This window comes from Bufo bufo, chromosome 2 (assembly GCF_905171765.1).
Source record: "Bufo bufo chromosome 2, aBufBuf1.1, whole genome shotgun sequence".
NCBI classification, from domain to species: Eukaryota; Metazoa; Chordata; class Amphibia; order Anura; family Bufonidae; genus Bufo; species Bufo bufo.
The window spans coordinates 520,980,625-521,001,272 of record NC_053390.1 but is presented as its reverse complement, the minus strand read 5'-3'; positions in this window follow the sequence as shown (position 1 = coordinate 521,001,272).

Sequence of the window (20,648 nt, the reverse complement as noted above, 5' to 3'; positions counted from 1 at the left end):
GGAATGTGTCTGCTGACTGTGAGGTACAGGGTCAAAGTTTACTCAATGATGACGAATAGGGGGCGGACCAAACATCGCATATGTTCGCCCGCCGCGGCGAACGCGAACAAGCTATGTTCGCCGGGAACTATTCGCCGGCGAACTATTCGGGACATCTCTAAAGGGCAAGCTAAGGCCATGTGCCCAATTTGGAGACCCAGAAGTTGCATACGTGTGCATACTTACTGCCCCACAATGTCGCACGTCCCCGTGATGTTCACGATCCAATTTGATATGTGCTCTATCAACTTTCGATGTTCTTTTATGCGCCTACCATGGTGATCTTGGGTGGTGGGGAATCAGGGTTCCAGGCCGGAGAGTGAGCATGAGAAAGAGAGACCACATCCAAGGGAGGATTAATTTTTTCAAATTTAAAATTATAGAGCGGAAATATGGACAAAGTATTAAAGCGTAAAAGTGGGACAACTTTTTAAAGTTTAAGCATTGAATGAAAGGATGTGTCGCGCATCAGTTAAGAATTTCTTAAATTTTATTCCCTGTCAACTATGCAGAGCCGGGGTTTCTATCCGGCAAAATTTGAAAAATGTCACCTGACAATGTAATTGACAATTTTTTTTTATTTATGTTCCTGTCACTTATGTAGAGGTGCCCCAGTGACATCCTCCATCCATTTGGATATCTTCTCTATCAACTTTCGATGTTCTTTTCTGAGCCTACCATGTTGATCACGGTTATCGGCGAATCAGGGTTCCACACCGGAGAGGGAGCGTGAGAAAAATAGACCAAATTTAAGGGAGATAAATTTTTAAAAACATTTTGGAATCGAGCAGAAATGTGGGAAAAGCTATTAAGGCGCAAATGTGGGACAAATTACAGAAGTCCAAATGTGGGCCAAAAGAGTCAAGCGGAAATGTGGGAAAAGTTTTCAGGGCGCAAATGTTGTACAAATTACAGAATCCCAAATGTGGGCCAAAAGAGTCAAGCGGAAATGTGGGAAAAGCTATTGAGGCGCAAATGTTGGCCAAAAGAGTATAGCGGAAATGTGGGACAAATTATTGTAGTGCAAATGCGGTACAACTTGTTTAAGTTTAAGCATTGAATCAAAGGAGGTGGCGCGCATCAATTAAAGAAGCATTTCAGAAATTTTATTCCCTGTCACCAATGCAGAGCAGGGGTTTATTCACATCTAAAATTGTATAATGTCAACCCAAGAATGTATCAGAAAAAGTACAGAAATGTATTAACCTGTCTACTTGGTAGAGCAGGGGTCTATGACAGAAAAAAAGTAGTTTATTGTCACCCGAAAATGTAAAATAAAAATTATTAAAATTTATTAAGCTGTCAACTAGGTAGAGGACCCTTTATTTTTATTTTTTTTACCGGCAGCGCGTCTACCAGCGTGCTCTTGTACTCACGCATCTTACTATCACGCTCCAGTGAGGGAATTAAGGACGGTATGTTGTCCTTGTAATGGGGATCCAGCAGCGTGGCCACCCAGTAATCAGCACAAGTTAGAATGTGGGCAACTCGGCCGTCGTTGCGGAGACACTGCAGCATGTAATCGCTCATGTGTGCCAGGCTGCCCAGAGGCAACGAAAAGCTGTTCTCTGTGGGAGGTGTATCGTCTGTGTCCTCTGTATCCCCCCAGCCACGCACCAGTGATGGCCATGAGCTGGTCTGGGTACCACCCTGCTGTGAACATGGTTCCTCCTACTCCATCTCCTCCTCCTCCTCATCCTCCACCTCGTCATCCTCCAGAACTGTGCACTGGCTGGACAATTGTGTACCTGCCGTTTGTGGGTGCAGGAACCCACCCTCGGAGCCACTTGTGAATGACTGGCCGTAAACCCTACGAAATTATCCCTCTTCCTAATCCTCCTCCTGTGCCACATCCTCTTCGATCATTGCCAGGAGCGTTTTTCAAGGAGGCATAGAAGTGGGATAGTAACGCTGAGAACATGTTGGTGGAGTACTCGAGACAGCGCAACAAAGAACACAGGTCTCACATGGAGGCCCAGTCATTAGTGGTGAAGTGGTGGTGTTCCGCCGAGCGACTCACCCGTGCGTGCTGCAGCTGAAACTCCACTATCGCTTGCTGCTGCTCGCACAGTATGGACAGCATGTGCAAGGTGGAGTTCCACCTTGTGGGCACGTCACATATGAGGCAGTGAGCGGGAAGGCCGAAGTTACGCTGCAGCGCTGACATAGCAGCAGGGTGAGAACGCCGAAAGCGCGCACAGACGGCCCGCACTTTATGCAGCAGCTCTGACATATCGGGGTAATTTTTAAGGAATCTCTGCACCACCAAATTCAGCACATGTGCCAGGTAAGGGATGTGCGTCAAACAGGCTAGTCCCAGGGCTGCTACGAGATTTCGCACATTATCGCACACCACCAGGCCGGGCTTGAAGCTCACTGGCACCAACCACTCATCGGTCTGTTGTTCAAGGCCCGTCCACAGCTCCTGCGCGGTGTGGGGTTTGTCCCCAAACAGATAAGTTTTAAAACTGCCTGCTGTCGTTTACCCCTGGCTGTGCTGAAGTTGGTGGTGAAGGTGTTACGCTGACCGGATGAGGAGCTGGTAGAGGATGAGGAAGCAGAGTAGGAGGAGGAAGCAACAGGAGGCAAACTGAAGCGCCCTGCAATCCTCGGTGGTGGAAGGACATGCGCCAAACTGCTATCCGCCTCAGGCCCAGCCGCCACTGCATTTACCCAGTGTGCTGTTATGGAGATATAACGTCCCTGACCGTGCTTACTGGTCCTCGTATCCGTATTGAGGTGCACCTTGCCACAGATGGCGTTGCGCAGTGCACACCTGATTTTGTCCCCTACTTGGTTGTGCATGGAAGGGATGGCTCTCCTGGAAAAGTAGTGGCAGCTGGGCACGACGTACTGTGGGACAGCCACCGCCATAAGGCTTTTAAAACTATCCGTCTCCACCAGACAGAATGACAGCATTTCAAAGGCCAGTAGTTTAGAAATGCTGGCATTCAAGGCTAGGGATCGCAGGTGGGTAGAGGGGTAATTCCTCTTCCTCTCCAGCGTTTGGGAGATGGAGAGCTAAAAGCTTCCTTGGGACATTGTGGAGATGCTTGGTGATCCAGGTGTTGGTGTTGCTAGCAGATCCTTTGTTTGCGGGGTGGCAGGTGGCACTGTCACTCCAGAGGTGGATGAAGAGGCCGAGACTGCAGCAGAAGAGGAAGCAGGAGGAGCCAGAGACCTTTCTTGGTTTTTGAGGTGTCTACTCCACTGCAGCTCATGCTTTGCACTTAAATGCCTGGTCATGCAGGTTGTGCTCAGGTTGAGAACGTTTATGCCTCGCTTCTGGCTCTCATTGCACAGCGTGCAAACCACTCGTGTCTTGTCGTCAGCACATTGTCTGAAGAACTGCCACGCCAGGAAACTCCTTGGAGATGGCTTTGGTGTGCTCGGTCCCTTGCTGCGGTGGGCAGTAGGAGACGTACTGTCTAGAGGACGCCCTCTCCGCTTTTGCACCCTGCTCCCTCTTCTGCTGTGTTGGTGGCTCTGTGCGACCACCGCCTCTTCCTCCGAACTACATAGGTCACTCGCATGACCTTGATTCCATGTGGGGTCGAGGACCTCATCGTCCTCCACATCATCTTCCACCCAGTCTTCACTAGTGATGAGCGGCAGGGGCAATATTCGAATTCGCAATATTTCGCGAATATTTGGGCGAATATTCACCATATATTCGAGAATTCGCGAATTCATGATCTCCAGACATTATTTTCTTGATTGCGAAAATTCGCATAAAATAATCGCATAAACTGGTATTTTAACCACCTCAGCCCCCAGTGCTTAAACACCCTGAAAGACCAGGCCACTTTTTACACTTCTGACCTACACTACTTTCACCGTTTATTGCTCGGTCATGCAACTTACCACCCAAATGAATTTTACCTCCTTTTCTTCTCACTAATAGAGCTTTCATTTGGTGGTATTTCATTGCTGCTGACATTTTTACTTTTTTTGTTATTAATCGAAATTTAACGATTCTTTTGCAAAAAAATGACATTTTTCACTTTCAGTTGTAAAATTTTGCAAAAAAAACAACATCCATATATAAATTTTGCTCTAAATTTATTGTTCTACATGTCTTTGATAAAAAAAAAATGTTTGGGTAAAAAAAAAAAATGGTTTGGGTAAAAGTTATAGCGTTTACAAACTATGGTACAAAAATGTGAATTTCCGCTTTTTGAAGCAGCTCTGACTTTCTGAGCACCTGTCATGTTTCCTGAGGTTCTACAATGGCCAGACAGTACAAACACCCCACAAATGACCCCATTTCGGAAAGTACACACCCTAAGGTATTCGCTGATGGGCATAGTGAGTTCATAGAACTTTTTATTTTTTGTCACAAGTTAGCGGAAAATGATGATTTTTTTCTTTTTTTTTTTTTTTCTTACAAAGTCTCATATTCCACTAACTTGTGACAAAAAATAAAAACTTCCATGAACTCACTATGCCCATCACGAAATACCTTGGGGTCTCTTCTTTCCAAAATGGGGTCACTTGTGGGGTAGTTATACTGCCCTGGCATTCTAGGGGCCCAAATGTGTGGTAAGGAGTTTGAAATCAAATTCTGTAAAAAATGACCTGTGAAATCCGAAAGGTGCTCTTTGGAATATGGGCCCCTTTGCCCACCTAGGCTGCAAAAAAGTGTCACACATCTGGTATCTCTGTACTCAGGAGAAGGTGGGGAATGTGATTTGGGGTGTCATTTTACATATACCCATGCTGGGTGAGAGAAATATCTTGGCAAAAGACAACTTTTCCCATTTTTTTATACAAAGTTGGCATTTGACCAAGATATTTATCTCACCCAGCATGGGTATATGTAAAATGACACCCCAAAACACATTCCCCAACTTCTCCTGAGTACGGCGATACCAGATGTGTGACACTTTTTTGCAGCCTAGATGCGCAAAGGGGCCCAAATTCCTTTTAGGAGGGCATTTTTAGACATTTGGATACCAGACTTCTTCTCACGCTTTGGGGCCCCTAGAATGCCAGGGCAGTAAAAATACCCCACATGTGACCCCATTTTGGAAAGAAGACACCCCAAGGTATTCAATGAGGGGCATGGCGAGTTCATAGAAATTTTTTTTTTTTGGCACAAGTTAGCGGAAATTGATATTTTTTTATTTTTTTCTCACAAAGTCTCCCGTTCCGCTAACTTGGGACAAAAATTTCAATCTTTCATGGACTCAATATGCCCCTCACGGAATACCTGGGGGTGTCTTCTTTCCGAAATGGGGTCACATGTGGGGTATTTATACTGCCCTGGCATTCTAGGGGCCCTAAAGCGTGAGAAGAAGTCTGGAATATAAATGTCTAAAAATTTTTACGCATTTGGATTCCGTGAGGGGTATGGTGAGTTAATGTGAGATTTTATTTTTTGTCACAAGTTAGTGGAATATGTGACTTTGTAAGAAAAAAAAATAATAATTCCGCTAACTTGGGCCAAAAAAATGTCTGAATGGAGCCTTACAGAGGGTGATCAATGACAGGGGGGTGATCAATGACAGGGGGGTAATCAATGACAGGGGGGTGATCAGGGAGTCTATATGGGGTGATCACCACAGTCATTGATCACGCCCCTGTAAGGCTCCATTCAGACGTCCGTATGCGTTTTGCGGATCCGATCCATCTATCAGTGGATCTGTAAAAATCATGCGGACGTCTGAATGGAGCTTTACAGGGGGGTGATCAATGACAGGGGGGTAATCAATGACAGGGGGGTGATCAGGGAGTCTATATGGGGTGATCACCACAGTCATTGATCACGCCCCTGTAAGGCTTCATTCAGACGTCCGGATGCGTTTTGCGGATCCGATCCATCTATCAGTGGATCTGTAAAAATCATGCGGACGTCTGAATGGAGCTTTACAGGGGGTGATCAATGACAGGGGGGTAATCAATGACAGGGGGGTGATCAGGGAGTCTATATGGGGTGATCACCACAGTCATTGATCACGCCCCTGTAAGGCTTCATTCAGACGTCCGGATGCGTTTTGCGGATCCGATCCATCTATCAGTGGATCCGTAAAAATCATGCGGACGTCTGAATGGAGCTTTACAGGGGGGTGATCAATGACAGGGGGGTAATCAATGACAGGGGGGTGATCAGGGAGTCTATATGGGGTGATCACCACAGTCATTGATCATGCCCCTGTAAGGCTTCATTCAGACGTCCGGATGCGTTTTGCGGATCCGATCCATCTATCAGTGCATCCGTAAAAATTATGCGGACATCTGAATGGAGCTTTACAGGGGGTGATCAGGGAGTCTATATGGGGTGATCACCACAGTCATTGATCACTCCCCTGTAAGGCTTCATTCAGACGTCCGGATGCGTTTTGCGGATCCGATCCATCTATCAGTGGATCCGTAAAAATCATGCGGACGTCTGAATGGAGCTTTACAGGGGGGTAATCAATGACAGGGGGGTAATCAATGACAGGGGGGTGATCAGGGAGTCTATATGGGGTGATCACCACAGTCATTGATCACGCCCCTGTAAGGCTTCATTCAGACGTCCGGATGCGTTTTGCGGATCCGATCCATCTATCAGTGGATCCGTAAAAATCATGCGGACGTCTGAATGGAGCTTTACAGGGGGGTGATCAATGACAGGGGGGTAATCAATGACAGGGGGGTGATCAGGGAGTCTATATGGGGTGATCACCACAGTCATTGATCATGCCCCTGTAAGGCTTCATTCAGACGTCCGGATGCGTTTTGCGGATCCGATCCATCTATCAGTGGATCCGTAAAAATCATGCGGACGTCTGAATGGAGCTTTACAGGGGGGTGATCAATGACAGGGGGGTAATCAATGACAGGGGGGTGATCAGGGAGTCTATATGGGGTGATCACCACAGTCATTGATCATGCCCCTGTAAGGCTTCATTCAGACGTCCGGATGCGTTTTGCGGATCCGATCCATCTATCAGTGCATCCGTAAAAATCATGCGGACATCTGAATGGAGCTTTACAGGGGGTAATCAGGGAGTCTATATGGGGTGATCACCACAGTCATTGATCACTCCCCTGTAAGGCTTCATTCAGACGTCCGGATGCGTTTTGCGGATCCGATCCATCTATCAGTGGATCCGTAAAAATCATGCGGACGTCTGAATGGAGCTTTACAGGGGGGTAATCAATGACAGGGGGGTAATCAATGACAGGGGGGTGATCAGGGAGTCTATATGGGGTGATCACCACAGTCATTGATCACGCCCCTGTAAGGCTTCATTCAGACGTCCGGATGCGTTTTGCGGATCCGATCCATCTATCAGTGGATCCGTAAAAATCATGCGGACGTCTGAATGGAGCTTTACAGGGGGGTGATCAATGACAGGGGGGTAATCAATGACAGGGGGGTGATCAGGGAGTCTATATGGGGTGATCACCACAGTCATTGATCATGCCCCTGTAAGGCTTCATTCAGACGTCCGGATGCGTTTTGCGGATCCGATCCATCTATCAGTGGATCCGTAAAAATCATGCGGACGTCTGAATGGAGCTTTACAGGGGGGTGATCAATGACAGGGGGGTAATCAATGACAGGGGGGTGATCAGGGAGTCTATATGGGGTGATCACCACAGTCATTGATCATGCCCCTGTAAGGCTTCATTCAGACGTCCGGATGCGTTTTGCGGATCCGATCCATCTATCAGTGCATCCGTAAAAATCATGCGGACATCTGAATGGAGCTTTACAGGGGGTGATCAGGGAGTCTATATGGGGTGATCACCACAGTCATTGATCACTCCCCTGTAAGGCTTCATTCAGACGTCCGGATGCGTTTTGCGGATCCGATCCATCTATCAGTGGATCCGTAAAAATCATGCGGACATCTGAATGGAGCTTTACAGGGGGTTGATCAATGACAGGGGTGTAATCAATGACAGGGGGGTGATCAGGGAGTCTATATGGGGTGATCACCACAGTCATTGATCACGCCCCTGTAAGGCTCCATTCAGACGTCCGTATGCGTTTTGCGGATCCGATCCATCTATCAGTGGATCCGTAAAAATCATGCGGACATCTGAATGGAGCTTTACAGGGGGTTGATCAATGACAGGGGTGTAATCAATGACAGGGGGGTGATCAGGGAGTCTATATGGGGTGATCACCACAGTCATTGATCATGCCCCTGTAAGGCTTCATTCAGACGTCCGTATGCGTTTTGCGGATCCGATCCATCTATCAGTGGATCTGTAAAAATCATGCGGACGTCTGAATGGAGCTTTACAGGGGGGTGATCAATGACAGGGGGGTAATCAATGACAGGGGGGTGATCAGGGAGTCTATATGGGGTGATCACCACAGTCATTGATCACGCCCCTGTAAGGCTTCATTCAGACGTCCGGATGCGTTTTGCGGATCCGATCCATCTATCAGTGGATCCGTAAAAATCATGCGGACGTCTGAATGGAGCTTTACAGGGGGGTAATCAATGACAGGGGGGTAATCAATGACAGGGGGGTGATCAGGGAGTCTATATGGGGTGATCACCACAGTCATTGATCACGCCCCTGTAAGGCTTCATTCAGACGTCCGGATGCGTTTTGCGGATCCGATCCATCTATCAGTGGATCCGTAAAAATCATGCGGACGTCTGAATGGAGCTTTACAGGGGGGTGATCAATGACAGGGGGGGAATCAATGACAGGGGGGTGATCAGGGAGTCTATATGGGGTGATCACCACAGTCATTGATCATGCCCCTGTAAGGCTTCATTCAGACGTCCGGATGCGTTTTGCGGATCCGATCCATCTATCAGTGGATCTGTAAAAATCATGCGGACGTCTGAATGGAGCTTTACAGGGGGGGTGATCAATGACAGGGGGGTAATCAATGACAGGGGGGTGATCAGGGAGTCTATATGGGGTGATCACCACAGTCATTGATCATGCCCCTGTAAGGCTTCATTCAGACGTCCGGATGCGTTTTGCGGATCCGATCCATCTATCAGTGCATCCGTAAAAATCATGCGGACATCTGAATGGAGCTTTACAGGGGGTGATCAGGGAGTCTATATGGGGTGATCACCACAGTCATTGATCACTCCCCTGTAAGGCTTCATTCAGACGTCCGGATGCGTTTTGCGGATCCGATCCATCTATCAGTGGATCCGTAAAAATCATGCGGACGTCTGAATGGAGCTTTACAGGGGGGTAATCAATGACAGGGGGGTAATCAATGACAGGGGGGTGATCAGGGAGTCTATATGGGGTGATCACCACAGTCATTGATCACGCCCCTGTAAGGCTTCATTCAGACGTCCGGATGCGTTTTGCGGATCCGATCCGTCTATCAGTGGATCCGTAAAAATCATGCGGACGTCTGAATGGAGCTTTACAGGGGGTTGATCAATGACAGGGGGGTAATCAATGACAGGGGGGTGATCAGGGAGTCTATATGGGGTGATCAGGGGTGATCAGGGGTGATCAGGGGCTAATAAGGGGTTAATAAGTGACGGGGGGGGGGGGTAGTGTAGTGTAGTGGTGCTTGCTGCTACTTTACTGAGCTACCTGTGTCCTCTGGTGGTCGATCCAAACAAAGGGGACCACCAGAGGACCAGGTAGCAGGTATATTAGACGCTGTTATCAAAACAGCGTCTAATATACCTGTTAGGGGTTAAAAAAAACACATCTCCAGCCTGCCAGCGAACGATCGCCGCTGGCAGGCTGGAGATCCACTCTCTTACCTTCCGTTCCTGTGAGCGCGCGCGCCTGTGTGCGCGCGTTCACAGGAAATCCCGGCTCACGCGAGATGACGCGTATATGCGTCGCTGAGCGCAGGGCTGCCACCTCCGGAACGCGAATCTGCGTACAGCGGTCCGGAGGTGGTTAAAAAAAATCGAATATTCGCGATTACGAATATATTTTGCGATATTCTAAATATTCGCGAATTCTCGAAGTGCCGATATTCGCAATTAAAATTCGCAATTTGAATATTTGTGATCAACACTAGTCTTCACCCCTGCCTTCCTTGTCAGTCTGCATACTTTCGAAAGCCCCAGCAGTTGGCACCTGTGTTTCGTCCTCATCCGATATGTGCTGCGATGGTCCTCCCATGTACTCATCTTGAAAGATAAGTGGTTGGGCATCAGTGCACTCAATCTCTTCCACTTCTGGGGCAGGGCTAGGTGGATGGCCCTGGGAAACCCTGCTAACAGAGTCATCAAAAAGCAGAAGAGACTGCTGCATGACTTGGGGCTCAGACTGCTTGGGTGATTTGTAAGGGGGTGAGGTGAAAGACTGATGGACATCTGCTGCAGGTGCCAACTGGGGTCTTTCAGCAGGAGACTGGGTGGGAGACAATGTGAAGGAACTGGATCCACTGTCAGCAACCCAATCTACTATCGCCTGTACTTGTTCAGGCCTCACCATTCGTAGAGCCGCATTAGGCCCGACCAAATACTGATGCAGGTTTTGTCGCCTACTCGCACCTGAGGAAGGGTTTTCACTTGTGCGTGTAGCTGGCACAGTTCGACCACGTCCTCTCCCTGCAACAGAAGCTCCACCAGCAGCACCACGACCTGGGCCACGTCCCTTATTTGACGCTCTCCTCATATTTCTCGAATTTAGGATTTTGCCCTAAATGGGTGTTTAATTAATAGTAGAATAGAACGACAGTATGTAAAGGGTGTATCTCACACGGCCTGAACCAGACTAGGCCTCCATTAAAGATTTGTTTGCCCAAAATGGCTGTATTTCAAATACCTGAATCAAACCCCTGTATTTAAAGGGTTTATTTCACATGGCTTGACCCACAGTAGGCCTGAATTAAAGATTTGTGCACTAAATGGCGGTATTTCAAATATCTGAATATAACCCAAATGTATAAAGGGTGTATCTCACAATGACATATGCAGCAAAGGCTGCCAAATAAACTTTTTTTGCCCAAACGGGTGTTTGTTTAATAACTGAATATGGCAGCAGTATATAACCCTGGAATTTCAAATGTCAAGATGCTGCAAGGCCTGAAATATTGTGTATATTGCCCCAAAAAGGGTGTTTTATTAATAGAAGAATATAAGACCTGTATATACAGGATGTATCTCACACAGCCTGGCCTACAGTAGGCCTGAATTAAAGATTTGTGCACCAAATGGCGGTATTTTAAATATCTGAATATAACCCCTGTATATACAGGGTGTATCTCACACGCCCTGATCCACACTAGGCCGCAAATACATCTGTTGGCCCAAAATGGCTGTATTTCAAATACCTGAATAGAACCCCTGTATTTAAAGGGTGTATCTCACACGCCCTGATCCACACTAGGACGCTATCAAAGAATTGTGCCCAAAATGGCTTTATTTCAAATAACTGAATAGAAAGACAGTATGTAAAGGCGGTATCTCACAATGACATCTGCAGCAAAGGCTGCCAACAATAATTTTTTTGCCCAAACGGGTGCTTGTTTAATAACTAAATTTGACAGCAGTATATAACCCTGGAATTTCACACGTGCTGATGCTGCAAGGCCTGAAAAATAGTGGCATATGGCAAAAAAATGTGTTTTTAAAAATCAAGAAAATGATGGCTTTTATTTCTAACTTAAATTGCAGACTGACTAATCCAGATGTTGTATATTGCCCAAAAAGTTTTTTTGGTAACAGAATATGAAAGCTGTATATATTAAACTTGAATTTAACACTTGTAGATCTGGAAAATAGTGGTTTTTGGCACAAAAAGTGTGTTTTAAAAAAAAACAGAAAATGATGGCTGTATTTCTAGCCTAAATTGCACACTGACTAATCCAGATGTTGTATATTGCCAAAAAAGTGTTTTTTTGGTAACAGAATATTAAAGCTGTATATATTAAACTTGAATTTAACACTTGTAGATCTGGAAAATAGTGGTTTTTGGCACAAAAAGTGTGTTTTAAAAAAAACAGTAAATGATGGCTGTATTTCTAGCTTAAATTGCACACCGACTGAACCGGCAAATGCACCAGATGTTGTAAATTACAAAAAAAAAAAAGGAATTTTCAATGTCCTAAAAGCTCAGCTGCAGTGCTAGTGCACTGAGCTTGCATAAAATGGCCGCCGCCGCCGGCCACCTAACTGACTTATTAAAGTTATTTTTTTCATGTCACTGGGCTCAGGGCAGGATAAAAAAAATTGTGCCCTGCACCCACAAAACACAATGTATGTAGATCGCTGAGTTAGATTCAGATTTTGAGCAAAGATTCAGTCCTATTCTCTCCGTGAAATCACCAGCAGCATCCTCTCCCTACACTAAGCACAGCAGAGTGACGTGCAGCGCTACGTGACTCCAGCTTATATAGAGGCTGGGTCACATGCTACACTGGTCAATCACAGCCATGCCATTAGTAGGCATGGCTGTGATGGCTTCTAAGGTCAGACAGCTAACCGCCTGTTGATTGGCTGCTCTGCAGCTTTTCAAAAAGTGCCAAGAAAGCGCCGAACACCGAACCCGAAACCGAACTTTTACTGAAATGTTCGAGTTCGGGTCCGGGGTCCAAAAATCCTAAAGTTCGGTACGAACCCGAACTTTACAGTTCAGGTTTGCTCAACCCTAGTCAGGATTTGAACTCACAAAGGTGTGTACATTAGAGGCAAGGACCTTATCCAATCAGCTATAAAGCTGAATGCTGAACTGTGTTAGAAAAACCTCATAGTAGTTTCTGGTTTAGTGAGTATTCCTATTTAGCAGAAGACTTATATTATATTTCTGCGCAGGTTAATATGTAGATGTATAGTGTAGTGGTTAACATCCTTGAGTCTAATGTACAAGCTTGGGAGTTCAAATCCTGGCAGAAACTTTTCTGAACTAGAGATTAAATTTGTATATTTAATATTTTTTTAGTAATTGTAAGAAATGTATGGCACAAAATAAATGTGTAATAACTAAAAAAATAAATAAAAAGAACAAATGCATATATATTGCATAATGCATAATATGTGGGAAACTACTACTGATGTTTTAGCCATAATATATTTACATATATTAGAATATATGATATATTCAAAATATATCATAATATATGTAAATATATTATGGCTAAAAACTTATATATCTAAAAAAAAATCTAAAATGTCTCTTCCAGGATTTGAACTCCCAAGCTTGTACATTAGCAGCAAGGTCATTAACCACTACAATATACACTAGTTAGATTTGTAATTTGTGATTTCAGCGCTTTTCAGTCAATCAATATACCAGCCGTTGTAGTGTGCCACTATACTGTGCAGTTTTAGTTACCGCATTGGTACTGCAATAATATAAATATAGCGGAAAGTGAATGCCGTAATGTCAAAACCCAAAAAACCTTGGTGGGATAGTTTTTTTTATTTTCAATTTTACCCCACAAATAATTTTTTCCCATTTTCCAATGCAAGACATGGTAAATTAAATGGTGCCATTAAAACATGCAGCTTGTCCTGCCCACATATGGCTATGTGAATGGAAAAATAAAAAAGTTATGGCTATTGTAATGTGGCGAACAAAAATCTAAAATGCAAATAGTACTTAAGGGGATATAATCATCGAAAATCATTGGCGATTTATTACTCATATGTGAACATTATATGATAAACTATGTTGCGATTATAAGGGGAAAGTCAAACATTGTGACACTGACATGGCCATGGTGCATCTGAAAACCACAGTGGTGAGTTTCCACTGAGTTTTCCAGATAAATCAGCGATCTATTAGAGTGCAAAAAATCCCACTAGGGATCCTCTCACATTAGGGTTAAAACTTAACCTTTATTTAAATATATACAAAAGCAAAAAAGTGCAAAAGTGTCCGAAAAATAAGGAAAAAAATCAGCTGACCCATAGGTATATCCTGATCCCAAACTAATGATCGCACATGGTTTCTGGCTTGTCGGGAAAAAGAAGAATTAACAGAGTGAGAGGGGTGATAATAAGAAACTGAAGGAATATAATTACCTCACTTGTTACTGGCACTATATGTGATTAGTTATGAAAGCAGTCCCTATTGGAATCAACTGTGAACAACAAGAATATATCTGCGCCACAGTCACATGTAGCAACAATTATTATTTTAGTTATAGATCTGTTGGATTTCCCTGCCTTCTCATTTTGACCCTACGTCAGTAGCGGTCAGACTAGCCCTATTCTGCCTCTCTATCAACTCTAATACAGCTCCATAAATTCCATGTATATCTCCTCTAGTGAATATGATACTAAATGTAAAGGGTCAGCTGAGTCTAAAACATGAATTCGCACACCCATCCCGACATGTTTCACCGCAAAGTGTGGCTTCGTCAGAGGATGATGAGTTATGTTAACCATGTGAGATCATTAGTTGGGGATCAGGATATACATATGGGTCAGCTGATAGTTTTAATTATTTTTTCCTTATTTTTCTGACACTTTTGCACTTTTTTTGCTGTTGTATATATTTAAATAAAGGTTAAGTTTTAAACCTAATGTGAGAGGATCCCTAGTGGGATTTTTAGCGATCTAACAGATAATTGGGCTTTCAGTGTTGTTCATCCCTAGGATCCCCCGTAGGGGTAATAACGGTTCTAGTTTAAATAAAAGGGGTTCTCTGACCGGGCTAACCACTTTTCAATTTGACAGGCAGGGTTTTGAGGTTAAAAAAGACTTACCTGTCACTGGCTCCCCAATTCCAGTGTTGAGCTCTTATGTCAAATTTATCCTAGCTCATAGCTGCCATGTGAGCCTTTTATTAATGGTCCATCTCATGGGGGTCTGTTGGCAGTTTTGACCATTTGCTAAACTACTGGCAGTAGTAGGTAGGCTCTTGGGAGAGTAGTACAATCATATCTTATACTGTATAGAGGTTTTCTCTTCATGAGTACTGTAAATATGAAGCTTAATTCTGCCAGATACTGCTCCAACCAGGAGACCACTACAACTGTCCCTCAAAGCAGAGAGGAGGGGCTGTGAAGCAGCTGAAAGCAGAGAGCATTTCACAATAAAACCCTTCTCTGGGTATTTGCATGAGCAGAATTTAGCAGAATAAGACCTCTTGCACACAACCGTATGGCTTTTTCAGTATTTTGCGGTCCGCAAAAAAACGGATCCGCAAAAAATCCGGATGACATCCATGTGCATTCCGTTTTTTGCGGAACGGAACATCTGGCCCCTAATAGAACAGTACTATCCTTGTCCATTATGCGGACAATAATAGGACATGTTCTATCTTTGAACAGAATGGAAAAATGGAAATACGGAAACGGAATGCATATGGAATACATTCTGTGTTTTTTTCGTACCCATTGAAATGAATAGTTCCTTATACGGTCCGTATACGGAACGCAAAAAACGGAACGTAAACGGAAAAAAGAACATTTGTGTGCATGAGGCCTAAAACCTCATATTCTCATTACTAAAGATGAACAAAATTTCCCCATAAGATATCTTTGTATTGTTCTCCCTAGCACCTACCTAGTCCTGTCCAATTAACCATGGTCAAATTTTACCTCTTAAAGAGAATTTATCACACTGAAAATCTGCAGGCAACATTTAATAAATTGGTGGTGGGTGGGGTGGGCTTAAACAGATTGATTTAAAGGCTATGTACACCTTTGAAGGCAATTTTTGTTTACGATTGCATTTTACAAATTTTTGGCTAAAAATTATATTTTCAATTGGCCTTTATTAAAAAAACAGCGAGCCATTCTTTGGCAACGGGTTAACTGTTTTTCTAACTGTGTGACTGGTACTTTCACTTTCTGCCAGTCATCTAATAACCCTTATCTATAACTAATAAGAGGTCATAAACACTTATTAAAGCCACATTCTTATCAGTAAGATAAGGATTGAGCTTTAATGAGTGTTTATAAGGTTAGAGAGCAGAGATAAGGAGTCCATCTGCTCCTGGAGTGACGGAAAAGACAAAAAATCCACCGGCAGCTAGTAGAGCATGTCAACTCTATACACAAAAAAGAATTCCATATTGCTTATAAAGACCAATTCTAAAAATAATTTAATAGCTCAAAATATGTACAATGTAATAATAAAAAAAATTGCCCCCTAAGGTGTACATAGCCTTTAAACTCCAATGGGCAGTCCTATCAGTGATTGAAAGTTATGTCTCAATGGAGAGAGATTTAAATGAAAAAATTGGAAGTGTTACTGAATTTATTCACACGTACTCATACATCCATCAGCTCACATGCTGCCTGAAGACTGTACTGCATTTTCAACGTGACGGGTTCCGTCCAAGCATTTAAAGCATTGCAGTAATTTTGCAGAATATAGGGATCATTTATGATGCTGAAATATGCCTATTTTAGGTGTATTTCTGGCGCAGATTGGGGCGCAATAGTTAGTTGCGCCACAATCTGTGACTTCTCCCCTACATTCTTGAATCATCAGTTTCTTAGGCATGTGACCACAAAACTATCAACATCTAATAGAAATGGCTTCTCAGAGAGCTTGTTTTTTTATGATTTTTTTTTTTTTACCCCGCAGTGCGTGACAAATTTGTTCTGTAGTGACTCTTGTGTTACAAATGCTCATCTTTGGATATTAAAACTTTCTGTAAGCAGGAATCGAGTAATTTACATTTGGAACAAATAGATGAAAAAAACTCATTGCAGTGTTCTTTGCTTCAATCCCACCGATAAAAGGTTAGCACTGTGTCTAATGTGTAATGACGAAGCTTCTTTACATGTATGCAATTGATTTAAAGGCTTAAAAGGAATATAATCAGAGATGTCTGATTAAAATATGACAGGTGAAGCAATCCTGAAATGATTGGATATGTAAAGAATTGCATTTCTGTAATCTTTGATTTGGGTAGCATAAAAGCAGATTTTACCAGAAATCTTTGTCAATGTAATTCCCATCTGGAACAATGATTAATGCTGGAAGAACAGGTTCAAAGGAATGTCTTTTTTAGAACATCTGTAAAGTAAAAGGAAACAATTGGAGGGTATTTAATCCCTCTTAGAACAGCAGGTGGTTTAGGCACAATCATAATTCTGCTGATGAAAACCACATAGTAAGGATGTAAAAGTTGAATAAGCTTGTGTTATATTTATCTTCTGAAATCCTACATTAAGCTCATCTACATACTGTCCTCAGGCATACAGTAAAAGGTACTATGCCCAGTCCCATCCAGCAGGGGCGGACATATTGCCTGTGCAGCTGGTTCAGCTGCACAGGGGCCCAGCAAGGGAGGGGGCCCATCCCAGTGCCAGCAGTGGCGTTTATTTTTTTATCTTATCATATTTTTCATTCTCTACCTCTGCCAACAGGGTAACCTGGGCACCTTGGTGTGGAGGTCGGGAGCGGGCAGAGTTTTTTATTTTTTTTGGGGGGGGGGGGGGGCTGGTCTGCTGCCTGTTTGTGTCTACACTCTATGGCCTCATGCACACGACAGTATTTTTTCACGGTCCGCAAAACGGGGTTCCGTTGTTCTGTGATCCGTTTCCGTTTTTGTTTCTGTGTGTCTTCCTTGATTTTTGGAGGATCACCAGACATGAAAAGTGAAAAAAAAATCTAAGTCAAGTTTGCCTTGCAAATGATAGGAAAAAAACGTACACGGATCACGGACGCGGATGACAATCTTGTGTGCCTCCGTGTTTTTTCACGGACCCATTGATTTGAATGGGTCCGCAAATCGTTGTCCGTGAAAAAAATAGGACAGGTCATATTTTTTTGATGGACTGGAAACACGGATCACGGACGCGGATGACAAACGGTGCATTTTCCGAGTTTTCAACGAACCCATTGAAAGTCAATGGGTCCGCAGAAAATCACGGAAAACGAAACAACGGACACGTAACACAACAACGGTCGTGTGCATGAGGCCTATAGCTAAAGGACCTTCGATGACATCATAGTTATGTGATCTTTTCAGCAGTGGAAGTAGAGGTAGGACCTGTGATGAGGTCACCGTCATGTGACCAGTGCAGAAAGAGGTAGCTCTCAGCAGTGGAGACCTGTGATGCCATGGAATAATGTAAGTGTCAGAGAAATGCTGGGAGATGTGGTTCTCCCCATTATACTTGCTCCCTGCTTAGTGGGAGGGAAATATGTGATTTAACTGGTACTGTATGTTAGAGGGGCTGAAGGGAGGGGAGGGGTGTCAGTTACATAGGACTGTATGTTATAGAAGACTATAAAAAAGATCTGTTTTTTACATGAGACTGTATGTTATAGAAGATTGGAGGGAGATGACTGGTGTTATTTACATGGGACTGGATATTTTAGAAGACTGGAGGGTAAGGAGTGATGTTATTTATATGGGACTATGTGTTGGAGGGGGTGAAGGAGGGGATTTAAGTTATTTACATGGGACTGTATGTTATAGAGAACTGTAAGGAAGAGAAGTTATTTATATGGGTCTGGAGGGAGAGGACTGGTGTTATTTACATGGAACTGCATGGTATAGAAGACTGAAGGGAGAGGAGTGAAGTCAGTTACATGGGACTGCTTGGTATAGAAGACTGTAAGGAAGATAGGTTATTTACATGGTACTGTATCATATAGAAGACTGGTGGGAAATGACTGTTGTTATTTACATGAGACTGCATGGTATAGAAGACTGGAGGGAGAGGATGGGCATTATAATTTATGGGGGCACTACAGAGATGATTATAACTCCGGGCGGTACGGCAGGAGGTATAATTACAGGGGGCACTGCAGGGAACATTATAAATACTGTGGGCAGTGGTGGAGGGCATTACTACTACTGAGGGCTCTATAGAAGTGCCTTATAGATTATAAGAGGTGCCCTATAGGGAGGCCTTATTAGTACTGAGGGTACTGTAGGGAGCCTTATTACCACTGGGGATACTATTTGGGGGTGGCTTCCGCCTGGCAGTGAGCCCGGTGATGTCACTGGCACTAACGAACATGCTTTATCGCTGCCTTAGCCTGTAAAATGGCTACGGCAGTGCTAAAACCACCCATCAGTGCCGGTCTGTGTTGGGCCCATGTTCATATATGCCTGCATTATTGAGAGAAAAAAAGAATATTTGAATATATGCAAATGATCCTCTAGGAGCAACGGGGACGTTACCATTACACCTAGAGGCTCTGCTATGACAGGGCCTGGCAGTGAAAATGTCATCCCACCGGGCCATGTTAAAGTGCAGAGGGAACGGCAGTTACAGAGAGAGCGGAGCCTCTAGGTCTAAGGGTGACGCCCCCCGTTTGTATATAATAAAACATCATTTTTCTCAGCAATGCAGGCACATAAGAACATGGTACCAACACAGATGCCTTCAGCTGCCAAGTGCACACGTAACAGGTCAGTCCTTTAATTGTCCAAGTATATGAGGGAGTCCTGAGGGATAGCTGAAGGCCTAGGGAGTATTTTACCTTCAGCTATGGACTTCATTGGGGGGAGAAAGCTGGCAAGTGCCTAGGGCAGCATCAAATCTAAATATGGACCTGGCTCCACAGCAGTAGCAGGATGTAGTGTCACACATCACACTGCTGGTCTGTGTATGAGGAGGAGCCGTGCGGCCGGGAATCTGCTGTGCTCCTCCTCCTACACAGACCAGCAGAGCAATGTGTGACACTACATCCTGCTACTGCTGTGGAGCGCCAGCGGCTGAACTGTGATCATGAGGAACTAGGTGAGTATATTTTTTTAACTTCCTGTGAAGGGGGCACATATCTGGACATAACTACTGTGAGGGGGCACATATCTGGAGATAACTACTATGTACTGGCACAAAGGGGGAATAATTACTATGTGGGGGCATTAAGGGGACTGGGTGTGCATATAGTAGAGTTAGAGGCGTGACCTAGTATGAAAAGAATATATATACATATTGTAAACATATTCACAAGAGGTTTTTTATTTGCACATATATGGGGGGGGCCCAGGTACATCCTTTGCATAGGGGCCCTTTGCTGCCTGTGTCCGCCCCTGCCATCCAGTATATAAGACTGAAAACTTGATCTAGAACACTATATAATATAAAATAGAACTTCTCAAAATAACTAAGTGATAGAAACAAATTGATTACATGATACATGATGATTACACGATCATCTGTCAGCAGATTTGTATCTATGAAAGTGGCTGACCTGTTGCATGTGTGCTTGGCAGCTGAAGGCATCTGTGGTGGTCTTACAGTATGTTCATATGTGCATTGATGAGAAAAATGATGTTTTAATCCTTAGAGGACCCTGAGATTTTATGTTTATACGTTTTCATTTTTCACTCCTCGCCTTCCTAGAGCCTCAACTTTTTTATTTTTCCATTCACATTTGAGGGCTTGTTTTTTGCAGGACAAGTTGTACTTTCAAATGGCACTATTTAATATTGCATGCGATGTACTGTAGAACTGGAAACAAATTCCAAATCGGGTGGAAAAACAATGCAATTGAGCCACATTCTTATTATTTTATTTTTACTGGGTGCCCTATGAGGTAAAATTGACCTGTTACCTTTAGTCTCCAGTTCAGTAGGATTAAAACGTTACCACACTTGTATCGTTTTTCTTGAGTTTTAATATAGAAAAAAAACCTGTAAAAAAAAAAAGCTTTTTTTCTTTCTTTTTATTGCCATATTCTAACTCTATAACTTTTTTATATTTATGTCTACGGAGCTGTTGAGGGCTCATTTTTTGCGGGGCAATCTGTACTTTTCAGTGATACCAGTTCAAGTATGTGACTTTTTGA